We start from the raw sequence: 19,683 nt of genomic DNA, 5'->3' as shown, positions 1-19,683 counted from the left end.
TCTATACATTTACCAGTATCAAACTTTTTAAAATTTAGACATAATATTTTTTAAAAATACTGGTACAATAAAATTATTTTGGAGAGAAGTCATGTTGGAAGATTTTAGTAGTACCTTCACAATAAGATATTTTTAGGTGATCCTTCTAGGCATAAGCTGCTGTTCATTGTTAGGACGTACATTTACATACGTATGTGCTTTGGGTTGATTTTGCTGATAGAAATAAGGACTTTTGGTTGGCCATTCTACCTTCTCTTACCCTGGCTCCCCAGTGATATAGGAAATGAATTTGCGGGGTTGGCAAAGGAAATTAGGGGTTTTTTTGGCTCTGGAATATATTGACACTATTTTAGGCTCAACTTAGGCTCATACTTGATAGCTTCGCCTTAGTAAGCATTCTCCTTTGGTTAAACTGGCCGTGGATATTCTCCAGTCTTTAGACGCGTGCATGACGAGCCGATGTAGAGGAAGTTCTTTAGGCACAGTTTCAGAGTTATAGAAGCACATCTTTCTAATTATGCTCTTGCAAGTTTGCTAACTGCTTTACTGAAAATAATACATGAAAATGTATAGCATAGTATGTCCCAAATAAGCACTTGGGTATTTCTTTTAAAAAGTTGTAATTTAAATTCTGTTATGAACTTGTAAAATGCTTTCTTTGAAAATGTATGTTTATATAAGCATTTGTTTTAATGCTGTTTCTTCCTTGGCATTTTTTCATTCGTTAACTCAACAAATATTTGTTGATTACCTGCTCTATGTTAGATACTGTTCTAGGTACTGACCATCAGTGGGGAATGAAACAGACGAGAACCCTGCTCTCATTGAGTTTATAACCTAGTGGGCAGATAGGCAATAAATAAGAAAATTTCAGACTATGATCAGTTATTATGGAGAAAATAAAGCCGGTGATGTGATAGTGAGTGACCTTGGAGAGAACATCTGGTGAGAGGTTGGTGTAGTTAAACAACATTAGTCACAATTCGTTAGAGAGGCAATGTGGGAAAGTGGAGAAAGCGTGGGCTTTAGAGTTAGATAAAATCCTGTGCAAATCTCAGGTCTACACACAAGTTGTGTGAACTTCAGCAAATTACATAACCTCTCTGATCCCCAGTTTCCTTACCTGCCCTGAGGGTGAAAAATAATACCTAGCTAATAGGGGCTTTTTGAGGATTAAATGTGACAACTTTAAGCAAAAAACTCTAGGAAAGTGTTTGATCTGTAATAGTTGCTTTATAAATAGTAGATAAAGTATTACTAGCTTAATTGCATTCTTCATTAAATTTTTTTTTTATATATATATATTTTTTAAGATTTTATTTTATTTTTATTTTTTTCCTTTTTCTCCCCAAAGCCTCCTGGTACATAGTTGTATATTCTTCGTTGTGGGTCCTTCTAGTTGTGGCATGTGGGACGCTGCCTCAACGTGGTTCGATGAGCAGTGACATGTCCGCGCCCAGGATTCGAACCAACGAAACTCTGGGCCGCTTGCAGCGGAGCGCGCGAACTTAACCACTCGGCCACGGGGCCAGCCCCTCTTCATTAAAATTTTTAAAGTAAGAAATTTCCCCATGATTTCGTTAGTTTTAATATCTTGTGCCTAATAAGATGTTTCAAAGAAAGCACCTTTAAATAGTCACTCCTGCCCATTTTCACCATGGTAACTCCTGAAATGGGGACTGCTGGCACCAGCTTATTCATTTCGATGAATTGTCATATTTTAATGCTCATCTACTGTTGGTCATATTTTCTTGCAATCATAAGTAACAGAAACATTTGCATTTAACATTGTATTAAAACAAATTTTAGTAGAGCTAAAATGTAATACATCCAAAAAATCTCGATACCAAAATGGAATTCTAGAACAGAAACATCAGCACCAGCACAGTTTTATCTCTTGCACCCTGAAGAATATGACAGACTGTGCTTCAAAGGTATTTTAATACCTCATCCATACTACTAGGATGGATCCTAGTGGGCTGAGATCCTAATAGGCTGCAGACTGCGAGCAGGGTAGAGCCCCAAGATACCAAGTCTGTCAGGCTGCTGATGGGGACTTTGCATAGAGGAGATTCTGAGGCCAAGCTGAAGTTACCACTTCTTCGAAAGGCAGCCCAATCAAATACTATCCCAGGGAGGAGTGGGGCTTATATGAGGTTAGGGAACAGGGAAGCAGGTAAGTCAGAATGGTGAAGCTACAACAGGCCAGAGAGATGTAGCAGGAGTCTTCATACAACAATGAGAGAAGGTAGGAAGGCTCGGGTAACAACTAAATGGATGTGAGGTGTGTTTCTTAATGTAGGGTCACATGTGTATTCCTAACACACACAATCTGTTGCATGTTTATTTGCGCTAGAGACAGGGCCGCACTAAATAGCACCCATTCTTTTTTCTTTTCCTTCTCTCTCAAGTAAGGGGGTCCTTCCTCTCTCCCAAGTCAATGGGGAAGGGATTCTACCAAGACTTTTGTCAGTATCCGTTACTCGTTTGTATTTTTGACTTCCCTGTCACCTGATTTCTTCTCCCTCTGCCTATAAACATGCTCATATGCCTCCTGTCTTAAAAACTCCACCCAAATCCTGTACTCTGACCTCTAACTCTCAACTTTCTTTCATGGCTAAGTTTTCAGGAGTAGCCTGACTCCACTTCCTTTATCTTTCATTTCATCCTTAATTCTGTGACCTTGTTTCTGACTCTGTCATTCTGTACACTTTGTTCTTGCTAAATTCAGCAATGACTATCCAGGGCTATGTTCACCTGCCCACTGGACACTTCCAGCTGAATGTCTCAAGCATTTCAAATTCAGCATGCATTGAGCTCTTTATCTACTTCTGTGGTGTGATGATTTTCATATATATCCACAAATTCTTTATACTTTTCCTTTCAAGAGGTAGAGCTGAATTCCCCTCTCCTTGAATGTGGGCTGTGCTTAGTGACTCCCTTCTAACACATGAAATAAGGCAGAAGTGATGGTGCAAGCCTTCAGGGTCGTTAAAGACTTGTGGCCCTCTCTTTGCTTTCTCTTTCTTGAATCACTTGGTCTGGGGGAAGCCAAGGGCCATAATAGAAGGATATTCAAGCAGCCTATAGAGAGGTTCACTTGGCAAGGAATTGATATCTCCTGCCAACAGCCAGCGCTTACTTGCCAGGCGTGTGAGTGAACTCCTTGGAACTCTGGCCCCAGATGACCCTTCAGATGATGCAGCCCCAGCTGACGCCTTGACTACACCCTCAGGAGAGGCCCTGAACCAGAACAATCCAGCTAACCCTCTCCATGATTCCTGACCCACAGAACCTATGATTTAATAAATGTTCCTTGTTTTAAGCTGCTAAATGTTGTGGGTAATTTGTTACACAGCAATAGGTAGCCAATATACACAGCACACCTGTTTTCCCATTCTTGGCGAATTATACCCAAACCAGGCAACTCTTCCTTCCTCCCCAAAATCCAACTGGTGATCAAGTCCTGTTATTTCCATTTAGGTGTCTGTTGATTTGGCCTCTTCTGAATTTTGTTGTCACTCTTAGTTTAATATTTCTCATCTAAACTGTTTAAATTGCCTCTTAACATGTTTCTTTCTTCCAGCTTTACTCCCTTATAATCTGTCCTCCGCACTGCCATCAGAGCCGTTGTTCTAAAACGTGGATTTGACCCTCTTGCTTCTTTGCTTGTTTTGTCCTCATTGACTAGAGGTTATCACGTCCAAACACCTCAGCAGTGCAGGTAAAGCTGTTTGAGGTTTGATCCCTGACTTGCCTTCCTCCTATCTGACAGCTTCATCTCCTGCCTCTCATGCAGGAGAGAGGTCTGCCATCACAAAAATGCTTCTTTATATTGTTTTGCAGCATTTCAGTGTGGTTTTTAAAAATGACAATCATATATGAAAAATATATCTGAATTTGTAAAGAAAACTTTCAACTACTGGAGAAGTCAAACTTGTGGAGACTAAGCAGCCTCCCTTGCAGTTTGGTCATATCAAGGTATCCTAACCTCTTAGTATTAAAAATCATGATACTTTGCCTAAGGTTCAGGCTGCTCCAGATATTGACTGCTGAGATATACTACGTAAGCAAGTCACCTGAGATCATAGAAACGGTCTTTATTGGCATTGTCAGTGTCATGAAGAAATAGTTTTATATCGTTCCTCATTTTAAACATCTGTGTGAATGCCTTTTGCCTTAACAGCCAGTGTATTTCAGTGTGAAAAGCAAACCGTGGCACTCACTGTCCATTCTGCACATTGAAAAGACAGATTGTCCATGACTCTAGTTTGATTAGAAATGTTTATCCCTTTATCAGTACTGAGTGAAGATCAGCTTATTTATTTCAATTGTCAGCTCTTCTCTGAGAACAGCAGTGGTGCAGATTGGCACGAAGGGCAGTGTCCTCTACCCCGTGCAGCAGCTCCCCTCCCCCCGGCGCCCGCAGAGCTGGTCCTCCATCAGCGCATGTCCCTGGGCTCCTCCCCACCGGGAGCCTTGGGTGTGCAGTGAATAGGACAGGATTATTGCCCTCATGGAGCTAAGGTTTTTGCGTGTGTGCTTTTCTTCTGTATCATATCCAGTCTGTACTTTGCTGCTTATTTGTTCTATTTCTCCTTTTTCTTACCTATTATGTTTCAGATCCATAAACTATTTTAAGTCTGTGTCCTCATTTCAAAATACTTTGTTCTCCAATCTAAACATACAGTAACAATTGTGCTATTAATCCTTGTGCATACAGACTTAGAAGTTCCATTTTAAAAATTTCAAATATAATAAGAAAAGCACATTCCTATAAAAATTCAAATTTAGAAATATAGACAGTAAAATAGGAAAAGTCCCCCTTTACAATCCCCACTCCAGCTGCCTCCCAAGAGCCATACACACAAGTGTAGGAAAGGCTGTTTCCTACATTTTTGCCAGTGCTATTATCCCTTTACAAAATATTAGTCTATATGATGGGTTTCAAAAGATCTTCCTGCTTTAGTTCATGTTGGTTGGATACTGGGTTGGCTAAGCATCTTTTCGTATGTTTATTAGTCTTTAGTATTTTTCCTTCTTCAAATTGCCTTTTCCTGTCCTTTGCCTTTTTTTCTCTGGGACTGTTTGTTTCTTCTTGAGTTAATTTTGGTAATCTGTGTTTTCCTAGAAAATTACGTGTTTTGCCTAGTTTACAAATCCATATATGTAATTAGGTCCTCTTTCTTGATTCTAAATTGGATAGCTTCTTTTTTTTCTTCCTTGATTAGATTTTCCAGAGGTTCTGTCTTGTTAGTCCTTTCAAAACACCAACTTTTAGGGGCTGGCCCCGTGGCCAAGTGGTTAAGTTTGCGCATTCTGCTGCAGCGGCCGAGGGTTTCACTGGTTTGGATCCTGGTTGCGGACATGGCACCACTCATTAGGCCATGTTGAGGCAGCGTCCCACATAGCAGAACTAGAAGGACCCACAACTAAAATATAGAGCTATGTACTGGGAGGCTTTGGGGAGAAAAAGGAAAAATAAAATCTTTATAAAAATAAAAACAAAAATACCAAGTTTTAGTTTTATTAATCTTCAGGACCATTTTTTAAATGTTTTCTGTTTCATTAATTGCTGCTTTAGTCTTTATTCACTTCTTCCTTCTCTGTTCTGTGGATTTAGGGAAGACTCTTCCTGCATACGAGGAAGGTGGGAGCAGAGGTTCAAAGGTTGTTGTTGGGGCTTGGGAAAATATTTGTTAACATCATTCTGCCCCCACCCACCATCGCAGATACAGACAATTCAGAATCGGTGAAGAACAAGAGTCAGGAATGAGAATGATGGAGATGGGATGTCAGCTTTGCTAATAGTCAGGCTGAATTGGAGAATAATGCTTAACCTGTGGTCACAGTCGGCCTAATGACTCTCCCTCTCTGAGTTAAACTTGACCAAGAAATTCTTAGAATAAATGCTTTTTGGAAGATTCAACAAGAAGCCAGTTAGGGTTAAATAAATCAATTGCTCAGAAACTGATGGCCACATGGCCTCAGCGAAGTTAAGTCTGCATAGTTCCATTTGGAGACTCAGATCGGGAACAAAGAATAATGTGTGATGTGGCAGTCCCTGATTGGCAGCTGACTGAGCAGGGCCAGAGTAAGGGCATCCAGGGAGCTGGTGGGGAGCATGGTGGAAGGAGGTGATCTTGGGGTTCAGACTGGGCAGGGAGGCGTGTGAGACCAACAGGGGAGGAAGGAATCTGACACTGGGGAAGCTTGAGGGGCTTCCACTTAAGGTGAAGGAGCAAGGCAGGCTGGGAGCGAGCGTGGCAGTGGGGCAGCTGAAAGAGGGGCAGCTGGAGGCCAGACGGGCTCTTTCACATTCGAATCTTGATAGCAGGAGAGTTGGACCGATGGGCACGTCCCCAAGTATGATGGAACTTGTGGGGGACTGAGGCTGAGTCATTCCTCAGACTCTCTGGGGCTCTTGTTCTTTCCCAAAATTAGTTTAACATCTGCTTTGAAACCAAAAGAGTCACTGCTTCCTATTCCTGGCTAATTAGCCAGATTCAAACATATGCATAGCCTCACTCAGCATCCTCACACAGCCAAGAGGGAAGCCAATGTGAGTGACAGCTGGATGGATGGCATTAGAAGCAGAGGGTGGCCAGTGTTGGGGTGGGAGGACAGCAGGGAGGGTCCATCCCTTGAGCTAGACACACCTCGTGGCTATGTGACTTCTCAGGGTTCCTTTAGGTGTGTGTATTCAGCTGGCACTATAGTAATGCTTTTTAAAATGAAAAGATATCAGTGTGTTGTAACTGGTAAGCTGACCAAACGTCTTGTTCCTAGCCATGCATTTACAGGGAGAGCCTGGCTTTACCTTTTCTTAGGGAGGATGTGATGAACCGTGTCTCACAGCTGGTAGGAAGGGCAACTTCACTAACCACCCCTCTCCAGTGTGGTGTGCCTCCCTCTGTAATTACTTCTCTCTGTGTAATCTCCTACAGTGAAATTTTATGCTTTAGAACTAAATTAAAAAGTCATCTAAAGAGATGGTTTGGTTAACATAGAAAAGTCAAGTTCCTCTTAGTAGGAATGAGTGTTTATTGTGAGGCTTTACAGATATTTACAAAGAAGAACAATATATTTCTATACTACATGCTTATGTCAAATTTTATTTAGTATATTCGCATATTCGTTATGACCTGCTAACCCAGCAGATAAAACAATTTCTGTTTATATTTGTTTTCTGGTAATAAACACTGAATCTTGCTGGCTAGATGAAACTTAGAAACCCATGAAGATTTTTCACCTTTTTTGCCTCTGGGCATGTGCCCTTTCATCTGCATGGCAACATTCTCTTGGGTATCTCTCTGCTGTAATATAGGAGTCCTAAGGACTCTCACTCTGACAGTCTTTGCAAAAATTAGTCAAACATCTGTTTGAAACCTATTCAGAATCACTTTCATCTTTTGGCTTTGTCCTAGTTATTTTTAGGGTTGATAAATTTATTTTCCAAGAACAAAACAGAGCATTTTTAGGCTTTGATTTTTGGCTAAGATTTAGGAAATTCTGTTCAGTGGAGAACTGGCAGGTTTCCCACTGAGGCCCTTGTGAGCTTAGCCAGCACAGTGGTTGCCTTCAGCGCTGGTCTGGAGTCGTCGATTCAGCTCCTGGAGCCAGACCACCCGATCCTGTGCAGCCTCCATGCAAATGAACCCCTCAACGTGCCATTGTAGTCCAGCACCTTACTCTGTTCTGAGAGAATTCATGAGTAAAAGATTTCATAGTCCCTGCAAAGGAAGTTTCTTCCAGGGTTTAATTATTTCTATGATTAAGAAAGCCTTTCTTGGGTCTGCAGTACAAGCCATCAAGTCATAGTGTCTGATGCTATCAGAATACATAATTTTGTTATGCTTAAATAGTGTTTTTAAAATTATAAAATTGTGCAGGAGCTGGCCCCGTTGCCGAATGGTTAAGTTCTCACGTTCCACTGCAGGCAGCCCAGTGTTTTGTTGGTTCGAGTCCTGGGCACGGACATGGCACTGCTCATCAAACCACGCTGAGGCAGCATCCCACATGCCACAACTAGAAGGACCCACAACGAAGAATATACAACTATGTACTGGAGGAGCTTTGGGGAGAAAAAGGAAAAAATAAAATCTTTAAAAAAAGTTATAAAATTGTTACATGTGCATTGCAACTGGTGTAGAAAATCTTAAAAGCATAAAGAAAATTAGAACTTCCCATTATCCCACCACCCAGAGATAACCATCCCTTTTTTTGTGATTTATTTTATTTTTTAAAATTTTGTTTTATTGTGGTAAGCACTTAACATGATATCTACTTTCTCAAATTTTTAAGCATGGGATACGTTATTGTTGATTATAGCTACAATGTTGCACAGCAGATCCCTGGAGCCTGTTGGTGTTGCTTGACTCAAACTTTATGCCTATTGATTAGTAACTCCTGATTTCTCTCTCCCTTAGCCCCTGGCAACCATCATTCCATTCTTTGATTCTATGAACTTGACTATTTTAGATACTTCATATAAGTGGAATCATGCAGTGTTTGTTTTTCTGTGACTGCCTTATTTCACTCAGCATAATGTCCTCAGGGTTCATCCATATTTCAGAATTTCCTTCATTTTTTTTAAGGCTGAATAGTATTTCATTGTATGTATATACCACATCTTTTTTTCTTTTTTTTAAGGAAGATTAACCCTGACCTAACATCCACTGCCAATCCGCCTCTCTTTTCTGAGGACAACTGGCCCTGAGCTAACACCTGTGCCCATCTTCCTCTACTTTATACATGGGATGCCTACCACAGCGTGGCTTGCCAGGTGGTGCCGTGTCTGCACCCAGGATCTGAACCAGCGAACCCGGGCAGGCAAAGCGAAATGTGTGCACTTAACCACTGTGCCACTGGGCCGACCCCTATATACCACATCTTATTTATCCATTCATCTGTCAATTGACATTTAGGTTGATTCCACATCTTGGATATTGTGAATAGTGCTGCAATGAACATAGGAATGCTAATATCTCTTAGAGATCCTGATTTCAATTCTTTTGGATAAATACCCAGAAGTAGGATTGCTAGATCGTATGATAGTTCTATTTTTAATGTTTTGAGGAACTTCCCTACTCTTTTATGTAGTGGCTGCACCATTTTGCATTTTCACCAACGGTGTACAAGGGTTCCAGTATCTTCACATCCTCACCAACACTTACCTTTTTTTTTTTTTTTTTCTTGAGGAAGATTAGCCCAGGGCAGATTTTATCTTGGTAGTAAGTAGTAAGTAATACTTGAATTCATACAATACATTTACATGAGAATTGTTTGATTACTAAAAATTGTAATTATTGAATTTATTGGTAATATGTTTAACATCAGGTGGGTTATATGCCAGAGACACAGGGACAGCCTTGAATGATGTAATGTAGTGTCTTGAGGGGTAGCTTTCAAGTCTGAGTTCTAAGGGGAAATCTGAGGAAGAGGAGAAATTCTACGGAATGTGTGAACCTAACTAACCACTGTGCCACCGGGTGGGCCCCTAACTACTCACTCTTAAAAATGTCTTATAGGGGCCGGCCCCGTGGTGCAGCGGTTAGGTTTGCACAGTCTGCTTCTCGGCGGCCCGGGGTTCACTGGTTCGGATCCCGGGTGCGGACATGGCACTGCTTGGCAAAAGCCATGCTGTGGTAGGCGTCCCACGTATTAAAGTAGAGGAAGATGGGCATGGATGTGAGCTCAGGGCCAGTCTTCCTCAGCAAAAAGAGGATTGGCAGCAGTTAACTCAGGGCGAATCTTCCTCAAAAAAAAAAATAATAATGTCTTACAGTACAGTATTTGGATTGTTCATTGCAAGTGTATAGAAATAAAATTGATTTTTCTATATTGATCTTGTACCCAACAACCTTGCTGAACAAGTTTATTAGCTCTGTTTTGTTGTTATGCATTCCTTAGGATTTTCTACATTCAAGATCATGTCCTCTGCTAATAGAGGTAGTTTTGCTTTCTTACCAATCTGGATGCCTTTTCTTTTCTTTTTCTTGCCTGATTTCCCTGGCTAAAGACTTCAGCACAATGTTGACTAGAAGTGGTGGGAGCAGAGACACCCTTATCTTGTTTCTGATCGCAGGGGAGAGCTTTCAGCTTTTCACCATTAGGTATGAAGTTGCTGGTTGGGTGTTTTGTGTGGTCCTTTGTCAGGTTGAGGAATTTCTGTTTTAGTCCTAGTTTGTTGAGTGTTTTTGTCATGAAAGTGCATTGGATTTTGTCAAATGCTTTTCTGCATCTATTCAATCATTTGAGTTTGTCCTTTGTTGGTGAATATGGTGTATTAAATTGACTGATTGTCATATGTTGGACCAACCTTGAATTCCTGGGATAAATCCCACTTGGTCATGGTGTACAATCCTTTCCATATGTAGCTAGATTTGGTTTGTAGTATTTTGTTGAGGATTTTTGCATCTATATCATAGGGAATAGTGGTATAGTATCACTTTTTTTTGGTGAGGAAGATTGGCCCTGAGCTAACATCTGTGGCAATCTTCCTCTATTTTATATGTAGGATGCTGCCACAACATGACTTGATGAGTGGTGTCTAGGTGTATGCCCGGGAACCGAACTCATGAACCTGGGGCTGCCAAAGTGGAGTGCACGAACTTAACCACTACGCCACTAGGCTGGCCCCTAGTATCACTTATAATGGCTGCATAATGTTTAATTATGTGGATGTACCATAACCTAGCCAATTAGACTTTTAATTATTTCCTTTGTAGTCATCATCGTTATTATCAAGGATAAACTCATAACTCTTGCACTTACTGCTTCATATTCATTCATGATTATTTTCATAGGATATGTTCCTACAAATGGAATAACTGAACCAATGGTTATGCACAGATGCTTGTCTGATCTTATCACTGGCGTTTACATTTTGGTTATAGTGGTTTTTTTATTTGCAGAGTTCTTTGATCTTTCAAGTAGTCAAATCTGTTTTCCTTGATGCATTCTGCGTGTGCGTCTGGGCTCAAGGGGCCTTTCTCGTCTTGTTTGGAGATATAATCTCCTCTGTTGTCTTCTAGTTTTATAATGCTTCTTTTTTTCCCTCCACTTAAAGCTTTATTCCATCAAAATTCATTTTGGAACATGTTGTGAGGTGGGAGTCTATGTCTTCTTTTTCTTTTCCAAATAGCCAGTTTTCCCAATGCCATTTAAAAAAAATAATCTATTTGTCCTCAGATTAGTAATGCCATTTTTATCATTATCCAAATTCTTATGTTTGGGCTTTATTATGATTCATTGATAATCTTTCTATTCCTGAACCATACCATTGTAATTATTTTACTTTTCTGGCCTATTTTAATATCTTGCGGTACAAATCCCCTTTCATTATTTTTTTCAAGAATTTTCTTCTCGGGGCTGGCCTGGTGGTGTAGTGGTTAAGTTCACATGCTCTTTGCTTCAGTGGCCTGGGGTTCACAGGTTCGGATCCCAGGCACAGACATACATGCAACTCATCAAGTCATGCTGTGGCGATGACCCACATACAAAACAGGGGAAGTCTGGCACAGATGTTAGTTCAGTGACAATCTTCCTCACCAAAAAAAAAAAAAAAAAAAATTTTTTTCTTCTATAGAGAAGAATGAATTATTTTGCCAGATGAATTTCAGAATAATTTTACAAAGATTTTCTTCACACTTCTAATCCTATTAGAATTTTTATTGGAATTACAATACATTTATAAAATTATTTTGTGGAGAAGGAATATCTAATTGGAAGATGATGGTATGTTTTTCATCCAGTCCTCTTTTTTTTTTTTAATATATATATTTTTACAGATTTTATTTTTCCTTCTTCTCCCGAAAGCCCCCTGGTACATAGTTGTATGTTTTTAGTTGTAGGTCCTTCTAGTTGTGGCATGTGGGACACTGCCTCAGTGTGCCTTCATGAGTGGTGCCATATCTGCGCCCAGGATCCGAACTGCCAAAACCCTGGGCCGCCCAAGCAGAGTGCATGAACTTAACTGCTTGTCCACGGGGCCAGCCTCTAGTCCTCTTTTTTGTCCTTCGGTAAAATGTTATCGATTTTTGGGGAGGTGACTACAATTTTCTTAGCAGGTTCATTCATAGATATTTTATACATGTTTTTGCTTTGTGAGTAGCATTTGTTTAGCAAGCAATAACTTATTTAATTGTATTATTTTATTACACAATTTAATACTTACTTGTTTTAGAAAATTTTGATGATACAATGTGAATTTAAAAGATAAATTACCCACAATCCCAGAGATCAACCACTGTTAACATTTTGTGTATATCCTCTATTAATAAATTTACAGTCTAATTGGGAAGCCTTAGTAATACAAGGCATTAGTGGGTGGCCGGCTTGTGCTTCCTTGTCTGCCTGGCGTTGCTTTGCTTTTGGGAACTGCTCTTCTGACAGCTAGTGGGGCTGCCAGTCACCCAGGCCCCTCTCCCCAGCCACTGCGTTGGACAGTGTGTCACTCTGGGGTTCTTTTCTGAGGAGTGCCTCTCTTCTTCTGAGATCTTGTGTGCTAACCTGGAATGCTCCTGGGAAAGGCTTTCCCATCCCAAGAGCGCTTGTGTTTGAATGAAGAGAATTTAGGGAAGCAGAGCCTGGAGGTGATGCAAAACAGATTCCTGATGACATTTGAACCTCTAGGTCTCGCTGGCTTAAAGCCAGCTTGAATTCATCCCTTGAATTTCCAGTTAGTCAAGCCCATAAATCTGCTAATCTGCTTAAGCGGGTTGGGTTGGAGTTCTGTCACTTGCAGAGTCCCGACCACTACCGCCTCCTGTGCCTGTGCCGCCGTGCCATGTGCTGGAGGAACCCAGATGAGTTAGGTCCTGCGTGCTCCCGACCCCCCGGGAGGGTGGCTGTTCCTCAATGAGAACAGATCTCATGCATTGTGCCTCTGGCTTTCTTCAAGGCAAAGAGGAAGGGCCACCAAAGGTGGCAGCGTTTGCCAGGGGGACATGGGGCCACAGTGTAATAACACCCCTGGCAGGGGAAGCCAGCTCTAAGCTGCCTGACCACAGCTTGTTGCTGTGGTCTGTCATTAGAAAGGCAGAGTCTGCGTATGTGGGGGATGGAATTATAGTGACCCCGGGGGAGTCAGTGTCACTGCAGCTCCGCAGGCTCGTCCCACCTGCTCAGTAAGAGCTCTCTGCCGTGTAAGAGCTGCTTGGCTGCTTTTCACACCTATTAGCAAGTAAAATAGTAATTACAATCCAGCTCGTGTCCATGACTAAGCTCAGCCTAGCCCTGATGACTCCAGTTCTTGGCGAATGTGGCTATAACACATGTAGCTTGTTTACCTTCACAGATTTCTTCCATATTTCTTTGCTGGCCGATGTATTTGTTCCGTGTTGCAGCAGATCTCATTGTTATTGGGGCTTGTAGGCCACCTGTTGTAGCAGGGGACGTGGACCCCAGGTTTTATGAGAGTGCTCATGTGGTTTTGGAGCTCTCTGAATTCAAAATCAGGTATGAAAATATTTATTCAGAATGCAAAAGAAATTGCAACAAATTACTGGAGCCTTGCCGATCCAGATGCCTCCCCTCCAAGATCACTTGAGTCAGCTTATCAGAACCTCCTGCTTTGAAATGCTTCCTGATTGTAACCTGACTTGCCCATCCCACCCAGAACTTTCTACAACTCACAGGCCATGCCGAGCAAGGAGCCCTGAGGTTTCAGGGAGGACTCACCTCTAACGAGCAGACTGGCTTTTTTTCCTTCTGTTTGATATCTCAGGGAGCAATAAGCAAGAAACTAGTCAGCCCATATCTTTAAATCCTTATGTTTTAGAGAGGTACAAATTAAGTATTCAGGAACGAGTAGGGTAGAAATGATTTTACACTTTGTGTGTGTGTGTTTGTGAGGGGGAGACACGGAGTGAGAGTGAGAGGCGGTCAGGAGCCCTGGAGAGAGAGCCCGCCTGCTTCGTGAGGGAAGTGTTGCTCAAGTGCTCGCTGCCCCGGCCGCTGGAGTGTGGTTTTCCTGCCTGGCCAGCACCAAACCCCAGAATAGCGCGGCTGCCTGGCTGATTGAGGCCAGCAGCTCCCGAGAAGCAGAAGGAGCAGAAAGTTTTGCAGTAAGTACATATTGGTTGTTCTTTAAGATGGGGATGGAAAATCTTAGAAGAGCAGCTCTATCTGGGCAAGAGTTTTTCTGCTTTAGGTGTAATGTCCTGCGTACCCAGGGGCTCCTGATGCGACTAAGGCATTATTAATACATTCTTCTGTGGTTTGTGGACTAGATAAGTTAGTGCTACATGCATTCTTTTTTGGGTTAAAAATAGATTTGAAACTCATCTTCTGACATCCTGAAAAAATAGTCTTTTCTCACTGCCTGTCATTTTTTTCAACTTGAAAAGTAAGGATAATTAATGCCAACTTCAAGTTAAATGTATGAAGTTCTTTGGAAAAGAAACCCTCTCTGCGGGTACTAATTACTAGTAGTGTGGAGATCTATTTTCACAACCAAGATGAATAGGGCTGCTTCTGTGCATTCTTTTCACCAAGTGTGGGAAGTCTAAAAGCCTGTCGAGAGAACTGCCCACTCGACTGGTTCTTAGCCCCCCGAAGATTCTAGAGCCTTCTCCCCTTGAAGATCAGCACTGTGGAGTGTGCCCTCCCATCTTGCAGAGAGCCTGATAATGTCTCAGTGCTTAATATCTGGGCCAAACATTGTGCTCATGAGGCCTGGGTGGCAGAACTTCAAAGATGTGACAAAGATAAAGGCTTTTCTAGGAAGTTACTTATTATATGGTTTCTGTTTAGACAGTGTTTGGCCCAACCCCCCTGGCAAAGGGCTCAAGCTACTGAAATATCTCTTCACTGCTCTCTTTTCTAGACATTAAGGTTTTGGTTTTTATTTCCTTTTTCTACAGAGTCTAATTTCTTATTAGAATAAAATATTTAGCTCAGCGATGCCAGAAGTCCATACTTTAAGTTTAGTCCAGAAATAAAATTTTTCCCCCTTTGATTAGAATGCAGAGGTAAAGACATGCATTTATTGTTTCTACTGTAGTGCCCACTAATACGGCTCCATTTTGTTCCTTTACAGCTCACTTCCAAAGACTCTGTATTTTTACACGGTTCTGGTTTAGCATAGCCGTTTCACTTCCTTTAATCTTCCCCTTGCCAAGTGAGTTTACGTGTAAGTGTTGTCTCAGCGGGAGAAACTCACAAAAGTAGAGGGAGTACAAAATTAACACCACCACACTTTCATCTGAAAAAGACCACTACGTGTGAAGTATCTTCCTCATTTCAATTTTATTTTTCAAACACTTCAACGTATTTTTAAAGGATGAAAACAACATTTGTGAGTGCTGGCTGTGTGACCTGTACAGCAGTCGAGTTCTTCACAGGTGTTATCTCCTTTGATTCTCACAGTACAGTGAGGATCTCTCCCATGAGGGGGCTATATTTATGGTCTTCGCTTTATAGGTGCGGAAGCTGAGGCATAGAAAGGTTATGTGACTTGGCCAAGGTCAGACTGACCAGTGGGTGGAGTGGTCCAGCCGGGATTGGAACTGGGGTCTTTCTAAATCCAGAGTAAGGTTAGAAATTAGAAAAAATACTGACTCAATCCTGTGCCCTAAAACAACTTAAAATTTCTATATTTCTTTCTACCTGTATGGCTAGATATTATGGCATAAGGTTTTTTTTTATATTATTCATTTCACAATTATTTTAATGGTGTATAATGTTCTAGTAAGGGATGTTACCATAAATTACTTAACTACTCCCTGTTCCTGAAAACTGGGTTGCTTTTCTTTTGTTTGGTTTTTGCTATTATAAATAATACCTCAGTAACTATCTTGTCCATATAATTTTTCAGATGTTTTTGGATTATATCTGTAGAATAGATTCTCAGACTGGATTTACTGGGTGAAAGGGGGTGTGAACATTTTAATGGTGCTTGGTGTATGTTGCTAAATTACTTTCTATCAACACTCTGTATGAGAGCACCAGTTAAATTTCATCCATTCCACCATTGACAGTATCATAAAAGAAAGAATAGGCCAAACAGAACCCCTTTTTTGCAATTTTCCTTTTCTTTTAATATAGTTAAGCTGAACTTTTTTCATGTTTGTTTATAAGTTGTACTTTCTCTTTTGCTCATTTATCTGATAGGATCTTAATGCTTTTTTTTTGCTAATTTGAATGGGTTTTTAATAAGATTTATTCACCATATTTTTGTCAGTTATTTTTCCCAGCCTATTGTTTACCCTTTTTAAGTGAATTTTTTAAAAATATGCAGCCATTTAACATTTTCACGTGATAAAATCTGTCAATTTTTTTCTAATTCTTCTTGGAGTTCTAAATTATCCTCTTTAAAAGATTTTTTCCTTCTAGTTTTCACTTTGGTGGTTGATATGAAAAGTGGATTTAAAGTAACTTAAAGAAAAAACACTGTGGGCTGGCCTGGTGGCACAGCAGTTAAGTTTGTGTGTTCCAATTCAGTGGCCCAGGGTTCACCGGTGCAGATCCTGGGTGCGGACCTACACACTACTTATCAAGCCATGCTGTGGCAGGCATCCCACATATAAAGTAGAGGAAGATGGGCACGGATGTTAGCTCAGGGCCAGTCTTCCTCAGCAAAAAAGAGGAGCATTGGCAGCAGATGTTAGCTCAGGGCTAATCTTCGTCAAAACAAACAAACAAACAAAAAACAGATAAACAGTTTTCCCAATATCATTTATGAGCAATCTTTATGTTCTCTAATATTTTATAATTTTATCTTTTTACACCTTCAGCTTTTCTTTGTTAAAAGATTTTTCTGGATATCTGTTCTATTTATAGGAGCTAACTATTTCTGTGCCATTATCACAGTGTGTTAATTTTTGTTGTTGTATACTATATAGAGAGAATGAGTTGTGTGGAGTAATACTGAGTCAAAATAAAGTATTGTTAAGAGCATGGGGGCCGGCCCTGTGGCTGAGTGGTTAAGTTCTCACACTCCGCTTCGGCAGCTCAGGGTTTCTTTCGCCAGTTCAGATCCTGGGCACCGACATGGCATGGTTCATCAGGCCATGCTGAGGTGGCATCCCACATGCCACTACCAGAAGGACCTACAACTGGAATATATGACTATGTGCTGGGGAGAAGAAGAAAAAAAAAAGAAGAAGAAGATTGGCAACAGATGTTAGCTCAAGGCCAATCTTTTTTTAAAAAAAAAAAAGGAGCATGGGCCTTGGAGGCAGATTGCTCAGTCTTAACTTCTCTGTCCCTTCCTCTAATTTGTAAAACGGGGATGGTAATAGTGTCCACTCCATGGGTTGTTGGGGTGAGGAAATAAAACCTAAATTTAGGGGCCGGCTCCGTGGCCGAGTGGTCAAGTTTGCGTGCTCTGCTGCGGCGGCCCAGGGTTCGGATCCTGGGTGTGGACATGGCACCGCTTGTCAGGCCATGTTGAGGCGGCGTCCCACATCCCACAACTAGAAGGACCTGCAACTAAGATATACAACTGTGTACGGGGGGTTTTGGGGAGATAAAGCAGAAAAAAAAACCCTAAATTAAAAAAAAACACTGAAAAAGTATTTGATGGATATAGATATGTATAGAGAATATTTGATGTACACATATGTGTATTTTATATACATAAATGTGCATTATATATATTTCTTATATAGAGTCAAGTGTGTCATTTTTCTTTTTATGGCTTAAGACAACTTTTCATGTTGGGTTTCATTCTTGGGAGACAGAAAGAATGACATATTTGACTCTGTATACGTTAGGAAACTTGGTACCTTGAAAGACAGGCAAGTGACAGAGAGAGATATGTGCAGCACACATACCTCAGAGGATTACTATCCATTATAGATGAAGAATCCCCAGAAATCAATTAGAAAAAGACAGACACACAAAGGAAAACTGGGCAAAAGCAATTTACAAACAGCAACTTATATTTATTTTTATAAACAGGCAGTTCACAGAAGAAGAAATACAGATGGCCAGTAAACATGTAGGGTTCAAGCTCAGTAAGAGTCATGGAAATGCAGGTGCAGATAAGGAAATATCCTTTCCCCTGAAACAGATTGGCAAAAATTGAAAACATAGGGGCTGGCCCCGTGGCTGAGTGGTTAAGTTCGCTCGCTCCGCTGCAGGTGGCCCAGTGTTTCGTTGGTTCGAATCCTGGGTGCGGACATGGCACTGCTCATCAAACCACGCTGAGGCAGCGTCCCACATGCCACAACTAGAAGGACCCACAACGAAGAATATACAGCTATGTACCGGGGGGCTTTGGGGAGAAAAAGGAAAAAAATAAAATCTTTAAAAAAAAAAAATTGAAAACATAAATAACATCCAGCATCAAAGAGAACATACGGCGATGGCACTGGCAGTCACCACCGATAGGAGCAGCAATTAGTAAAGCTTGTCTGTATGGCGATTTTACAAAATCTACCAAAATGTAAAATATCTGTACCTGTAATGTGTCTTAGAAAAATACTGTACATATTTTCAAGTAAGCATAATCATATTTACGTTAAAATTTCATTATGTTAAGAAACCTAAACTATATGTTTTTATCTGTATGTACATAAAAATTCATTTTAAAGAAGTACTGGATATGTAGTATCAAGCTGTTTACTGTGTTCTCTGGGGAGGGAACCAGAATTAGAGTAGGGTTTCTCATCTTTTGCCAGATGTTCTTCTGTGCTTGAATTTTTTCTGAGTCTACAGTCACAAAAAAATTTATGTAAAATAAATAAATAAATAGATGTGTTTCCAGCCCCACAGGCAATAAACTTCTAGGGAGCAGGACCCTGGGGTGTAGAGGCTTGGCGTTGGGGAAGTACACGACAAACGTTAGGATGAGAGAACTTTTGGGGGGCAGTGTTTGAACATTCCGTACAGATTTTAACTTATGTTTTAGGGAAAAAAGCAAGGAACTTGTTGAGAAAAATCAACCCAAGAGGCACAGAGAAGAGGTTGCTTCATTGACGAACACTGACCTCTTCCTAGCTCCTGCCCCTGTTCTCACGTGGTGTGCAGGCTGCCCCCGCCCCCGGCGTGGCTCTTAAACCCCACCCCTACTCACTGTGCCCCTCACCTTCCTTCTCATCTGGTGCTCCTTATCTCCATTTTAAAAAGCCGTCATCCAATATTCAAAATAGCCATTTGTCCAGTTATTCGTCCAGCAGATATCTAGCACCTGGAGTCAGCCAGGCAGTATGCTAGGCCCTGCAGAGACAAGGGTGAGCAGGAGAGAAAATGTGCCGGCCTGTGGGAGCAGCAAACGTGTTAATGAATTAGTCCTCACTGACTGTGAGCATTGCTTGATGGAGAGTGACAGAAGAGAGCTCCTTTAGATGGGTGTTCAGGAGGGGGCAACCGGACTGCAGCTATTCTAAGAAGAGGATGGGTGGGACGTGGCATCCTCTTTGAGGCCCCCTCCCCCTTGGCCACATCCAACCAGGTGGAACCTCTTGCTAATTCCATCACTCCGGTCTCTTGCATTCCATCCCTTTCTCTCCACATCTACTGCCATTTCTTCATTCCTTTCACTGGGACCACTGTTTCCAAGATTTTAGTCATTTAATTCTCTTTTCACAGTTTTTGCCATAGTCAACCACCATCACTTACTCATTGAATATCCTAAAACTGACCTACATTATTAACATATTTTAAAAAGGAAATTTTGTGACTTACTTTAAATGAGAAACAACGAAAATAATGCTGAATTTTCAAATTAAAATA

General features: G+C 41.1%; 1 protein-coding gene across 17 annotated transcripts in view; it reads left to right on the top strand.

Annotated features, from left to right (window-relative positions):
• The window catches only part of SPECC1 (sperm antigen with calponin homology and coiled-coil domains 1), a 283,675-nt gene that overhangs the window by 49,955 nt on the left and 214,037 nt on the right, over positions 1-19,683 (top strand). For 2 of the 17 annotated variants that reach the window (XR_011423524.1, XM_005597809.4), the window contains exon 1: positions 13,637-14,069. The exons of 14 other annotated variants lie outside the window; for them this stretch is intronic. The gene's annotated coding sequence lies outside the window, so the exon portion shown is untranslated. Of the gene's footprint in view, positions 1-13,601; positions 14,070-19,683 lie in introns of those variants that run through there. One more of the 17 variants, XM_070228272.1, reaches the window with a different exon arrangement.

Source organism: Equus caballus, chromosome 11 (assembly GCF_041296265.1).
Source record: "Equus caballus isolate H_3958 breed thoroughbred chromosome 11, TB-T2T, whole genome shotgun sequence".
Lineage (NCBI taxonomy): Eukaryota > Metazoa > Chordata > Mammalia > Perissodactyla > Equidae > Equus > Equus caballus.
Note: the sequence above shows the minus strand (reverse complement) of the source record. Positions and strands in the feature narration are given on the sequence as shown.